The sequence below is a fragment of the Salmo salar genome, chromosome ssa26, assembly GCF_905237065.1.
Source record: "Salmo salar chromosome ssa26, Ssal_v3.1, whole genome shotgun sequence".
NCBI classification, from domain to species: Eukaryota; Metazoa; Chordata; class Actinopteri; order Salmoniformes; family Salmonidae; genus Salmo; species Salmo salar.
This window is the reverse complement of record NC_059467.1, coordinates 40,210,362-40,225,433: the sequence shown is the minus strand read 5'-3', so window position 1 is coordinate 40,225,433 and position 15,072 is coordinate 40,210,362.

The following is a 15,072-nucleotide window of genomic DNA, read 5'->3' as shown; positions in this document are numbered from 1 at the left end:
TTTATTGTACATCTGGGGTTATTGGCTATATATAGGTCAAATCAATCCCAGGAGGGTAGATATTTATATGTAGACATTCACTGTTGCAAAACAAGATCTTTGGATCCAATGGAGAGGGAGAGGTATCGAAAGAGAGCACAAACTGAGGAGTAGTCCTACTGACTCTATATTACACTGAGGAGTAGTCCTACTGACTCTATATTACACTGAGGAGTAGTCCTACTGACTCTATATTACACTGAGTAGTAGTCCTACTGACTCTATATTACACTGAGGAGTAGTCCTACTGACTCTATATTACACTGAGTAGTAGTCCTACTGACTCTATATTACACTGAGGAGTAGTCCTACTGACTCTATATTACACTGAGGAGTAGTCCTACTGACTCTATATTACTGAGGTTCACCTGCCCTGATGTTATAGGAAGAAGATTGTGTTTATGTGACCTCTGACAGTTTCATGTTCTGTGTCTCGGTCAGTCACATTTACACAGCGTGAGAAGAAAGCCAGTTTCATGTTCTGTGTCTCGGGTCAGTCACATTTACACAGCGTGAGAAGAAAGCCAGTTTCATGTTCTGTGTCTCGGTCAGTCACATTTACACAGCGTGAGAAGAAAGCCAGTTTCATGTTCTGTGTCTCGGTCAGTCACATTTACACAGTGTGAGAAGAAAGCCAGGCTATAGTCATGGAATGGATTTACAGAGCTTTTCAATGTCTTCACATGACTTGCACTGTATATTTTATTTATTTGCCTAGGATAGGCAGTTAAGAACAAATTCTTATTTACAATGACGGCCTACCCCGGCCAAACCCTAACTCGGACAACGCTGGACCAATTGTGCGCCGCCCTGTAGGACTCCCAATCATGATCAATTGTGATACAGCCTGGAATCGAACCAGGGTCTGTAGTGGCACCTCTAGCACTGAGATGCAGTGCCTTAGACCGCTGCGCCACTTGGTAGCCCTATATGGGTCAATCTCACGACTAGTATTAGCTCCCAGAGCTTCTGCAGCGGGCTGACACAGTCTTGTGGTGTATAGCAGAGCTGGGTTTAAATCCAGTCAGTCACAGTTAAATGTTTGCTTTGAAAATCAAACCTGTGTTCAATGACTGTTTTCAGACTCATTCTGTTTGAGTTGTAATGTCCTATAGATCTCTGCTGGGGGGGAGGGGAGAATTCAGCGGCTTTGCTTTTAGCAGTCCTCCAAGGTCCTTCCATCTCACTGCACTGCTTCCACACAGTCGATTCTTCAGCCTCATTACTTTTGCAAAGTTGAAAATACTTTCCCCGCATGATGTTTTTAAAGAGGGAAAAGGGATGGGATAAAAAAAGAGAAATGCTGCTTACAATTAAAGGTGCTACACAGAACGTATGGCTCTCAGAATGCTCTAGAGACAAGAAGGGGTCTCATACATGGGCAGAAATATTATCCAGAGTTGATCTCATTGAATAGAAAGGGGCACACCTCCCCCATGCCCATGAGCATATATACTGAACAAAAATATAAACGCAACATGCGACAATTTCAATAATTTGAGTTACTGTTCATATAAGGAAATCAGTAAATTGAAATAAATTCACTGCCCACAATTACTGGGCAGGGGTGCAGCCATGGGTGGGTCTGGGAGGGCATAGGCCCACACTCTTGGGAGCCAGGCCCACCCACTGGGTAGCCAGGCTGAGCCAATCAGAATTAGTTTTCCCATACAAAGGGCTTTATTACAGAAAATAAATGCTCCTCAGTTTCCTCAGCTGGCTGGTCTCAGACGACCCTGCAGGTGAAGAAGCCGGATGTGGAGTTCCTGGGCTGGCGTGGTTACACTTGGTCTGCGGTTGTGAGGCCAGTTGGACGTACTGACAAATTCTCTAAAACAATGTTTTAGGCTTATGGTAGAGAAATTAACATTAAATTATCTGGTGGACATTCCTGCAGTCAGCATGCTAATTGTACGCTCCTTCAGAACGTGAAACATCTGTGACAATGTGTTGTGTGACAAAACTGCACATTTTAGAGTGGCCTTTTATTGTCACCAGCACAAGGTGCACCTGTGTAATGATCATGCTGTTTAATCAGCTTCTTGATATGCCACACCTGTCAGGTGGATGGATTAACTTTGCAAAGGAGAAATGCTCAGTAACAGGAATGTAAACAAATTTGAGAGAAATACGTTTTTTGTGCATATGAAAGATTTCTGGAATATTTTGCAGCTCATGAAACATGGGACCAACACTTTACATGTTGCGTTTATTTTTGTTCAGTATAGTTTGCCTAAAACTAGAGATTGGTGTGGCTTCATGAGATATTAGCATCCACAGTGTATCTTTAATGCAACAATACACAGGATTCAAACACAAACGTAGAAGATGGTGTCTTGAATCAAATGTCTAATGTAAAGCGGTGAGAACAGTGTAAACTCCATTATGTCAGAGGTTTAACTATTGGGGATCGTGGTAAACTAACGGAAAATGGCCAAAAATGAGACAAGCTACTTTCTTTCTGACCAAAGACGTCAATATCATACTCTCAACCAGAGACAAGCTGGATGGTCATCTCTTTATGGCCTTCTCCAGTCTGATTTAAAGGGGACATCGACAACAAATTTCAGAAGTATTTTAAATGATGAGCTCTGAGCTAAATTCAGACCCTGTTCCTTGTCAGGACTACCCTCGGTGCTTTACATCATTTTCTATAGAACTTTTTGGACTAAGATCATAGCGAGATGTTTACCCTTCTGGCCTTCAATGGAAGGCAGCCATTTTGGAATATCTTACGCCTCGTACTGTAACTGTACACAGGTAACCTGATGCAAAGCATGAGAAAGCAATGGGAATACCAAAGCGTCCCAACCCGCCCCCCCAAAAAAAAAGTTGTCGTGACCAGATCTCCCCTCAGCTTGAGGTGTTGTTTGGCCATGCAGGTGTATCAGGCATGAGAGTCTTACAGCTCTGGAGTCTAGAAATATCATAATGCAGGTTAGTCCTGATACCCTCCTCAGACTGATGCATTTCAGTTGGCCACTGGCATTTATATGAAACAAAATCTATTTATGATTCTGTTTGTTTTAAAGTAGAAAAACATTTACACCATCACTAGTGTGGAGTTTCTACAACTATACTATAGAGTGTTCCACCATTGGAAGAGGGAGAAATGTAGACTACTGTAGACTATACCTCTAATAGTTACAGCTTTTGTTATCATCAGGTCAGATATCTCCCTGTCCTCTTTTGCTATAGATAAACACCTGACACAAAGCCAAAGTACACAGTGGAGGCTCTTGATGAGCGTTGTGTTTTATTTGTGAAAAGCGGCCCCATTGTCCCACAAGTCACCTCACACAGCACTCTTCTTCTGCAGCGCCTCACTGACTCTGTCCTATTGCGTTAGTGTCACCAGCCGCTAAAGCACTTAGCTTGTGTTCCCAGTGTCCTCTGTGGCTGAGCGAAACATCCACTTGGAAGTCCAAAGGAACTTTGAAGACTTCGCCCGCACAGAGGGATGTGCATTTATATGTATATCCCTTTATGGATGGTTTATATACAGAGAATGAAGGTATTTTCTAGAAATAACAAAACATAGCTTTACTGGCTTTACTATTAAAACTGCTTTTACTATAAAAAAATATAAATCATAGAATCCTAATGTTCTCTTCAGTTATTTTTTAATAATCGTTACATAATATAGTTGACTCTGTTCTTGACCCAATTAGGGTTGACACTGTAGTGGCACATAGCCTTCTGGGAGTCAAGGTGTAGCGTCTGGCAGTCAAGGTGTAGCATCTGGCAGTCAAGGTGTAGCGTCTGGCAGTCAAGGTGTAGCGTCTGGCAGTCAAGGTGTAGCGTCTGGCAGTCAAGGGGTAGCTTCTGGCAGTCAAGGGGTAGCTTCTGGCAGTCAAGGGGTAGCGTCTGGCAGTCAAGGGGTAGCGTCTGGCAGTCAAGGGGTAGCGTCTGGCAGTCAAGGGGTAGCGTCTGGCAGTCAAGGGGTAGCGTCTGGCAGTCAAGGGGTAGCTTCTGGCAGTCAAGGGGTAGCTTCTGGCAGTCAAGGGGTAGCGTCTGGCAGTCAAGGGGTAGCGTCTGGCAGTCAAAGGGTAGCTTCTGGCAGTCAAAGGGCAGGTTGGCCTTTAGGCTGGTCTCCAGATTCACAGTTCACAGATAGAACAATGTTCTTAAATGGTGAATCTCTGTTATAGAGCGTCCTCTGGATCACAACATCAAACACTGGTAACATGATCTCTTCTCTCTTCCATCAGCACACTGCCCAGCTGTGGTGGACTGTTCCAGAGACTCCAGTAGTCTTTGACATGTTGGCTGTCATTCACATCCCAGGAAACACAAACATCCACAAAGTTACTCTAACTTCAGTTCATTGCCGCCACCACTTCTTAAAGGCCCATTGCAGTCAAAAATGTGATATTTCTGTGTTTTTTATATATTTCCACACTATGCATTTGGAATAATACTGTGACATTTTGAAAATAATCAGAATGCCCTTTTAGTGTAAGAGCTGTTTGAGAAGACATCCTGACATTTCAGCCTGTTTTGGTGGGATGGAGTTTTGGCCTTCCATGGTGACATCGCCATGGAGTAAATTAGTTAATAGACCAATAAGAAAGAGTTCCAAACCTCTCTGCCAATAACAGCTCATTTTCTGTTTTCCCCTCCTCACTCAGACCTCTCCCAGACAGTCCTAGTTGAATTCTATCTTGAGAAATGGCTCTTTGCTAAGAAGCAATTTTTGTTTATTTTTGAGCGCTTTAATCGAAAATATTCACAGTAATGTACTTAATTGTTACCCAGAAATTATTTTATATTGAGATAAAAATGGCTGCATTGGACTTTTAAACTCTGGGCTGTTGTTTTCTTCCACACAATGAAAACAAAGTTAGTGCCAAGGTAGCCGCTGTTTATTGTTTTATACAGAACAGAATGCAATAACTTTGAGTTGCAATATGACATGAGATGTTATCATGATGGTGACTGTATCATTGGTGCTCCCTGAACAACAGTGTTACAGTCAGAGAACTGTACTGATAGTGTCTGATGTGTTGCATGTGAATGACAGAACACCCTTGGTTGTTTTTTTCTCGTTCAACCTTTTGACAAGGACAGATCATCTTAGGAGGACTGCTGTCCTCTCTGTTGCACGCTCACAGCCTGTAATAGATGTCATAGATGTTGTCATAACAACAACAACTGAAATGATCTGAATTGTGCTATTCAAACTAACCATGGCTAACTTGCCAGTACTGGCTTACTAGCAAATGCTAAATTCCTACATATATGTTATGATTTTGATAATATGTCTTGCTATTAGTGTCAGTGTAAGAATTAAACCTTCAGTCCCAAAACCGGGGACTTTCCCGGCCGGGTATCAGCAGAATAAATAATAATATGGATACATTTCAGTGAAAACACAAACACTCTCTCAATGTCCATTCTCTACAACAGTCCTCCACTTCCTGTTGAAGTATGGGATATGGACACAGAGGGTTATGCTATTAAAACCAAAGGGCAACATATTCCCAGGAAGAGGAATCTGATAAACTATGTTGCCAGTTTCTCAAGGGGAGAGGGGGATGGAGGAAGAGGTCCGTTGAAAGGGAATGGGGCCAGATCCCTGGAGGAGATTCCGACACAAAACTAGGAATAAAATTTGTGCATCAGCGTGTTGAACCATTACAACAATTCTCAAGCAACAAGTCAATATAGACAAATTAGACTATTAGCAAACATTTGTGAACTGTTCACATTGTTGAACTCATGTCTGGTTGAATCTCTACTTTATATTTATAGCAAGGCAAGCGTTGAAACGTATGAAATTAGTTAAATGACGTTGGCGTTGAAACCCCTCACCCCAGTCTGCAAATTAAATTATTTTACTGACATCTCTGCAGTGACTGAGTGAGAAAACATCAATGAACTCAGTGTATTAATTTGGATTTGCCTCTGTCCCCTTTTGGGACCCCCTAATCACTGTCCAATGTGCTGTGATGTCCGTGTGCTTATGTGCAGTTGTAATGTCTGAGGCTACTGTGAAGGAAGTGGGCATGGGCCTATGCAAGCAGCCCTGGAATTTCAAAGACAGGAAGGCCTGTTGATAAGAATCACACCAGACAGTCTGTGCTCTAAACACCCTTAGACTAGAACATTATACAATGGTTTCTAATGGACAGAACGACCTGTTAAGTAAACATAGGGCTACTTTAAGATGTTTTTCCTTGTCAACATATTTGGTTATGTGTACATGGATAATTATCAGTGTAACCACAACTACAGTACAAATACATTCTGTACATTTCAACGACAAAAACATTGACGTTTCTTGGGTAGTTATCATTTTCATTCACAATGGAGCCCCTGCTTATCCATTCTAAAACCCAGACTTTGAATAATATGAATAAAGTAAAAGATTACATTATGATTATCGTTTGACTCTATAACCAACTATAGAGTGGGACTGGACTTTATGATACACTTTCTAGTGACTTAAATGTCTCAAACTAAGGGGGCTACTGTGTTTTGGTGGTAACCATGGCTACCTCCACTTATTATTAAAACTGTGTTTGTGTTTGTCATATCTCCAAAGTGTCTTATAGTAATTTCGAGGTAAGTGATCTTATCAATTACATTTTATGATTCCATCTGTCTGTCTGTCAGAGAGAAATACTTGGTTTGCAGACCATGTATGGGTAAATGCGTGCCGTGTTGTCATATAGCCATGGGACGGAACTATTTCACATTTCCCAAGCTAATTTTAGAAACTCAAGTTCAACTACTCCTCTATAGGCTTGTCTGTCTTTGGGCTAGATCAACATCTGACTGCCTGTTCCCTCTGTCACACAACATTCTTACCAGGCCTATTAAAGGTGCATTCCAAATAGATTGTAATGTCTATGATATATAGTAGTAAAGGAATAGTATTCCTTGAAATATATTTGGGGTATTTGAATAATTTGAAAAGCTATAAAGCTTGTCTACTGAGTGTCTAGGCCGTCCATCTTCAACAGCACTGTCTTCCTGGTTCGCAATAGGTTCTCATTCTTGCAGGTTGCAAATGTAAACAACATAGGCCTGACCATATTTCATGTCCCACAAGAAATGTGTTTTTGGTTTATGATCAGGTAAAAAAAAAAAACTGTAGTAAGCTATGTTCCATACTGCCTCTTTAAAGGGCTGAGGAATACTGAAATGTACACTATTCTACATCTCTACCAGTATCTACTGTGCACTGTTTCTAAAAAAGAATGTTTACCTCAGAGATAAGATAAACACACTGACCAATATAGAAAGACATGTCTGTTCTCTCTCTTAGTTCAACCACAGATACCATAACACCCTGACATGTCTGTTCTCTCTCTTAGTTTAACCACAGATACCATAAGACCCTGACATGTCTGTCCCCTCTCTTAGTTCAACCACAGATACCATAACACCCTGACATGTCTGTTCTCTCTCTTAGTTCAACCACAGATACCATAACACCCTGACATGTCTGTTCTCTCTCTTAGTTCAACCACAGATACCATAACACCCTGACATGTCTGTTCTCTCTCTTAGTTCAACCACAGATACCATAACACCCTGACATGTCTGTTTCTCTCTTAGTTCAACCACAGATACCATAACACCCTGACATGTCTGTCTTCTCTCTTAGTTCAACCACAGATACCATAACACCCTGACATGTCTGTCCCCTCTCTTAGTTCAACCACAGATACCATAACACCCTGACATGTCTGTCCCCTCTCTTAGTTCAACCACAGATACCATAACACCCTGACATGTCTGTCCCCTCTCTTACATCTGTTTGTTTACGTTGTAGTTTGACGAGGATTTTACTTTGTTTAGAGTTTTACTGGCCCCACTTTGCATTTAAAAGCCCTGTTGTGCTGGTCTTTTAGAAGTGCGGAGTACTTAGAGAGAGTATTGTCTGTTGCTGTCTAAATGAACATCAATCAAAGAACCTAAATCCAAACATATAATTAACTCTCCACCTCCCCTCCTGCTCTTTCTACCTCTCAGGACATTTATTGACTAACAGACAACATCAAGTCCCTACTAGTGGCAGAGCACAGTCCTTTCTGATTTAGAGGGACTAAATCAATCTAATCCAAATAAACACTTTTCTTCCAATATATCATCTTGAAACCTGTGCTGTAGGTGGGATGCAGATTGTCTTCATGCGGTTAGTTGCAATTCAACACTTCTACAAAGCAGGAATCGCATGTTATTAAGTAATGTCTTAATGGGAAATCTGCCATATGTCCACCTTTGTTTTTATGACAAGAACCAGTTGTGTTTTTGACATTAGTCCTGTCTGTCATTGGGAAATACAACATGGCTAGTGCTACTTCCTGTTCAATCTTCTTTCTTTTCTCAGGGATCATTGGAATCCCATTCAAATGTATCTTGCCTCTGAAAATCTGGACATCAAATGACAATGGTCATCATTAAAGATGGAAACACTGGGATTACACACTTTTACAGCTAAAATCTGTTTTCTCTCTGATTGGTGCCCTATTTAGAATGTGCAAACCAGCAGAGGGTTATCTGGACAGAAGAAAGCTGGATTCTTGAGTCACCTGCTCAATTTAGACTCTAAGGCAGTCAGCAGAACTAACAGTGTAGAACCAGTGAGCGGAACTAATCTCATCAAATATTAAACCTGGTTTGGAGACTGGTTCAGTGGTGCAGGATTCCCCTGGGATCCAACATAGACAAAACTTCAGGATTATAGAACACAGTGTACAGGAAGTGAAACCTGGTGCGGCCATTTTGAAAGAGTAGACTATGCCAAGAAGAAACCTACAGAAAATAAGGTCAATGCTGTTTTGTGCCACCACTTCCACTTCAGATTTATAGACAAAATGCATACAATGTAACTGATGCAGGCAAGGAGAGAGGTGACTTCAACACACTTTGTAGATCTTGTCAACAAGAAGCGTTTTGTAAACCACAAGAAACGAGGCCAACACTTCCAGTGTTAACACAGCTCTTTGCAATGAAACTTCCTAACTCTAATTGCATATATATACAGTACCAGTCAAAAGTTTTAGAACACCTACTCATTCAAGGGTTTTTCTTTATTTTTACTATTTTCTATATTGTAGAATAATAGTAAAGACGTCAAAACTATAAAATAACATATATGGAATCATGTAGTCACCAAAAAAGTGTGGAGTGGTTGAAAAACAAGTTTTAATGACTCCAACCTAAGTGTATGTACAATTCTGACTTCAACTGTATTGTATCGAATGGTGGGGCAGGAAAGCAAACTCGGGTTGCTGGCATGAAACGCAACACACCCTACGCGTCACTCAAATAAGGTTAACCCACTTGGTGGGAATTGTAATGTGGCTCATAAAGCAAGGATCACTACTATATACACTACCAGTCAAAAGTTTTAGAACACCTACTCATTCAAGGTTGTTTCTTTATTTTTACGATTTTCTACATTGTAGAATAATAGTGAAGACCTCAAAACTATGAAATAACACATATGGAGTCATGTCATGTAGTAACCAAAAAAAGTGTTAAATAAATCTATATATATTTTATATTTGCGATTCTTCAAATAGCCCCGCTTTGCCTTGATGACAGCTTTGCACACTCTTGGCATTCTCTCAACCAGCTTCACCTGGAATGCTTTTCCAACAGTCTTGAAGGAGTTCCCACATATGCTGAGTACTTGTTGGCTGCTTTTCCTTCACTCTGTGGTCCGACTCATCCCAAACCATCTCAATTTGTTTGAGGTCGGGGGATTATGGAGGCCAGGTCATCTGATGCAGCACGCCATCAATCTCCTTCTTCGTCAAATAGCCCTTACACAGCCTGGAGGTGTGTTTGGTCATTTTCCTGTTGAAAAACGAATAATAGTCCCACTAAGTGCAAACCAGATGGGATGGTGTATCATTGCAGAATGCTGTGATAGCCTTGCTGGTTAAGTGTGCCTTGAATTCTAAATAAATCACAGTGTCACCAGCAAAGCAGCCCCACACCATAACACCTCATCCTCCATGCTTTACGGTGGGAAAAACACATGCGGAGATAATCCGTTCACCCACACCGCATCTCACAAAGACACAGCGGTTGGAACCAAAAATCTCAAATTTGGACTCCAGACCAAAGGACAATTTTCCACCGATCTAATGTCCATTGCTCATGTTTCTTGGCCCAAGCAAGTCTCTTCTTCTTATTGGTGTCCGTTAGTAGTGGTTTCTTTGCAGCAATTCGACCATGAAGGCCTGATTCACACAGTCTCCTCTGAACAGTTGATGTTGAGATGTGTCTGTTACTTAAACTCTGTGAAGCATTTATTTGGGCTGCAATTTCTGAGGCTGGTAACTCTAATGAACTTATCCTCTGCAGCAGAGGTAACTGGGTCTTCCATTCCTGTGGCGGTCCTCATGAGAGCCAGTTTCATCATGGCTCTTGATAGTTTTTGCAACTGCACTTGAAGAAACTTTCAAAATTCTTGAAGTTTTCTGTATTGACTGACCTTCATGTCTTAAAGTAATGATGGACTGTTGTTTCTCTTTGTTTATTTGAGCTGTTCTTGCCATAATATGGGCTTGGTCTTTTACCAAATAGGGCTATCTTCTGAATACCCCCCTTACCTTGTCACAACACAACTGATTGGCTCAAATACATTAAGAAGGAAAGAAATTCTCCAAATTAACTTTTAACCTCTTTTAAGAAGGCAAACCTCTTAATTGAAATGCATTCCAGGTGACTACCTCATGAAGCTGGTTGAGAGAATGCCAAGAGTGTGCAAAGCTGTCATCAAGGCAAAGGGTGGCTATTTGAAGAATCTCAAATATAAAATATATTTTGATTTGTTTAACACTTTTTTGGTTACTACATGATTCCATATGTGTTATTTCATAGTTTTGATGTCTTCACTGTTATTCTACAATGTAGAAAATAGTAACAATAAAGAAACAACCTTGAATGAGTAGGTGTTCTAAAACTTTTGACTGGTAGTGTATATAGTAATGATCCTTGCTTTATGAGCCACATTACAATTCCCACCAAGTGGGTTAACCCTATTTGAGTGACGCGTAGGGTGTGTTGCGTTTCATGCCAGCGACGAGAGTTTGCTTTCCTGCCCCACCATTTGCTACAATACAGTTGAAGTCGGAAGTTTACATACACTTAGGTTGGAGTCATTAAATCTTGTTTTTCAACCATTTCACAAATTTCTTGTTAACAAACAATAGTTTTGGCAAGTCGGTTAGGACATCTACTTTGTGCATGACAAAAGTAATTTTTCCAACAATTGTTTACAGACAGATTATTTCACTTATAATTCACTGTATCACAATTCCAGTGGGTCTGAAGTTTACGTACACTAAGTTGACTGGGCCTTTAAACAGCTTGGACATTTCCAGAAAATGATGTCATGGCTTTAGAAGCTTCTGATAGGCTAATTGACATCATTTGAGTCAATTGGAGGTGTACCTGTGGATGTATTTCAAGGCCTACCTTCAAACTCAGTGCCTCTTTGCTTGACATCATGGGAAAATCAAAAGAAATCAGCCAAGATCCCAGAATAAAAATTGTAGACCTCCCCAAGTCTGGTTCATCCTTGGGAGCAATTTCCAAACGCCTGAAGGTACCACGTTCATCTGTACAAACAATAGTACGCAAGTATAAACACCATGGGACCACGCAGGTCATCATACCGCTCAGGAAGTAGACGCGTTCTGTCTATTAGAGATGAACATAATTTGGTGCGAAAAGTGCAAATCAATCCCAGAACAACAGTAAAGGACCTTGTGAAGATGCTGTAGGAAACACGTACAAAAGTATCTATATCCACAGTAAAACGAGTCCTATATCGACATAACCTGAAAGACCGCTCGCAAAGAAGAAGCCACTGCTCCAAAACCGCCATAAAATAGCCAGACTATGGTTTGCAACTGCACATGGGGACAAAGATCGTATTTATTTGAGAAATGTCCTCTGGTCTGATGAAATAAAAATAGAACTGTTTGGCCATAATGACCATCGTTATGTTTGGAGAAAAAAGGGGGAGGCTTGCAAGCCGAAGAACACCATCCCAACCGTGAAGCACAGGGGTGGCAGCATCATGTTGTGAGGGTGCTTTGCTGCAGGAGGGACTGGTGCACATCACAAAATAGATAGCATCATGAGGCAGGAAAATTATGTAGATATATTGAAGCAACATCTCAAAACATCAGTCAGGAAGTTAAAGCTTGGACGCAAATGGGTCTTCCAAATGGACAATGACCCCAAGCATACTTCCAAAGTTGTGGCAAAATGGCTTAAGGACAACAAAGTCAAGGTATTGGAGTGGCCATCACAAAGCCCTGACATCAACCCTATAGAAAATTTGTGGGCAGAACTGAAAAAGCGTGTGCGAGCAAGGAGGCCTACAAACCTGACTCAGTTACACCAGCTTTGTCAGGAGGAATGGGCCAAAATTCACCCAACTTATTGTGGGAAGCTTTTGGAAGGCTACCAGAAACATTTGACCCAAGTTAAACAATTTAAAGGCAATGCTACCAAATACTAATTGAGTGTATGTAAACCTCTGACCCACTGGGAATTTGATGAATGAAATAAAAGCTGAAATAAATAATTTTCTCTACTATTATTCTGACATTTCACATTCTTAAAATAAAGTGGTGATCCTAACTGACCTAAGACAAGGAATTCTTACTAGGATTAAATGTCAGGAATTGTGAAAAATAGAGTTTTTAAATGTATTTGGCTAAGGTGTATGTAAACTCCCGACAACTGTATATACAATATACACAATATAATGCCATTTAGCAGACCCTTTATCCTATACCCTTTACCCTAAACCCTTTTATCCCAAAATACCTACAGAGAGTGCATAATACATTTGAGCATTATAGCCCCAGCGGGATTGAACCCACAACCCTGTCATTGATAGAGCCACACTCTTACCCTGGTGTTGTATCGCTCTGCTGGTCTTTCCCACAAGTTAATCTAAAGTTTTGGAGTGGGTAGAGGAGGTTGAGTTTTGAGCAGGTGGAGTTTTTAAAGGGAAGCAGTAATGGGGAGGGAGAAATGGGAACAGAAAAAGGAACATTCCAGACTTAGTCAAAGTGAAGTGCATTACCCCGGGGCGCCCGATGGGGTTGGCAGGCTCATCGCACGTTACACAACGCCTCCAGTCAACTCCACCAGCGCCAGCTGAGGCTTTACTTAGCGGGATAAATATTTCATACACCACCTTCCCCATCGCATGGGCCTGTCATAGTGCGTTCCCTCTGACAACTAGGCCCAACTCCACTTCTGGCCATAAGAGGATGCTGGAGTTTGCATAATTTAGACGGCCCATGCTGTGAAATGTGCCCCATCGCTTATCAAATATGTATCAGATTTGAACTTCAGGGAGGTTGTATTTGGCATGGGGGTGGGTTGGGGTTGAAGAGCTAGTCCAGACAATAGATGTGTGTGAAGTCCAAAGTAGTAGTGCGACTCTGTCAAGAACTTTTCCTGTCCAGACCACTGGGAAGCTAACGTGTGTGGATGCTGTACATGCTGAGGTGTGTGGATACTGTACATGCTAACGTGCGTGGATGCTGTACATGCTAACGTGTGTGGATGCTGTACATGCTGACGTGTGTGGATACTGTACATGCTGACGTGTGGATACTGTACATGCTAATGTGTGTGGATACTGTACATGCTAACGTGTGTGGATACTGTACATGCTAACATACGTGGATGCTGTACATGCTAACATGTGTGGATACTGTACATGCTAACATGTGTGGATACTGTACATGCTAACGTGTGTGGATACTGTACATGCTAACGTGCGTGGATATTGTACATGCTAACGTGCGTGGATATTGTACATGCTAACGTGCGTGGATATTGTACATGCTAACATGCGTGGATGCTGTAGCATGTGTGTGCGCGTGGATGCTGTACATGCTAACTTGTGTGGATGCTGTACATGTCAACGTGCATGCCTGCACACATACAGTGCAGGAGAGCAGAAACCTAAAGTCAAAGACATCAGCCAATAGTTTGGTTAACTGGAGCAAGATAATCCACCCACTTGCAATACTGTGTACAGTATGAATGTAACTCTAGAGATCCTAGCCTTGAAGTGGTTGGATGCTTAACTGTTTCCTATTGCTAACACCAACAGTTCAACATTCCAATTGGAAATGGAAGTAAAGAAAGTCTTCCTTTTCAATAAAGGGTCAGCAGCATAAAGGGAACTAACAAAATGGGTAAGCCTACCTCTCCTGACAGAAACGCAGTCTGCACTACCAATTTTATCAGCACTAATAAAAACAAACATTATCTTAGAATTATTACTATTGAATGTATAGCTTTTTACATTGTATGGGGGAACAAATGTGTAGCACCCACCTTAGCCAAGCCATGGCAGCCATTTTGCACCAGAAACATCACCACTCACCCCTTATCACAGTGGAGCAGTGAGGTAGTCACCATAACTAATGGGCCTATGAAAGCAAATGGAGAAGCTTGTGAAAATGGTGGTAGCACAGTAGTTGAGCTGTGTGTTTATGAAACAGAAGTGATGATCATCATGGAACAAAAGGCCCATTGACAGCAGTGGGCAGGGAGCCAACGAGGACAGCTGCAGTTACACAGGTCAAGGTGAAACAGGCCAAGACGAGTGGAGAGGAAGAGTAGTGGAGAAGATGACTAGTGGAGAGGAAGGGTAGTGAAGAGGAAGACTAGTGGAGAGGAAGACTAGTAGAGAAGAAGGGTAGTGGTGAGGAAGACTAGTGGGGAGGAAGACTCGTGGAGAGGAAGACTAGTAGAGAGGAAGAGTAGTGGAGAGTTGCAAGGAACACTTGCTGTATGGGAAAGTATTTGGGAAATTGTTTTAACTTAATTTCTCAATAATAGTGTAGCTATTTCTGGGGGTAGCCCGAATGGAAAACCTACGACACTGTGACTGTCAGTTTAACACCTTAGCCATTACATGAAGCGATCCAAACCTTTTGAGGTCGTTGGTGTTTTTTATTGGGATTGGTCAACTCCAGTCCTCGGGGCTGGAGCGGTGTCACGTTTCCCCACCCCTAGAAAACA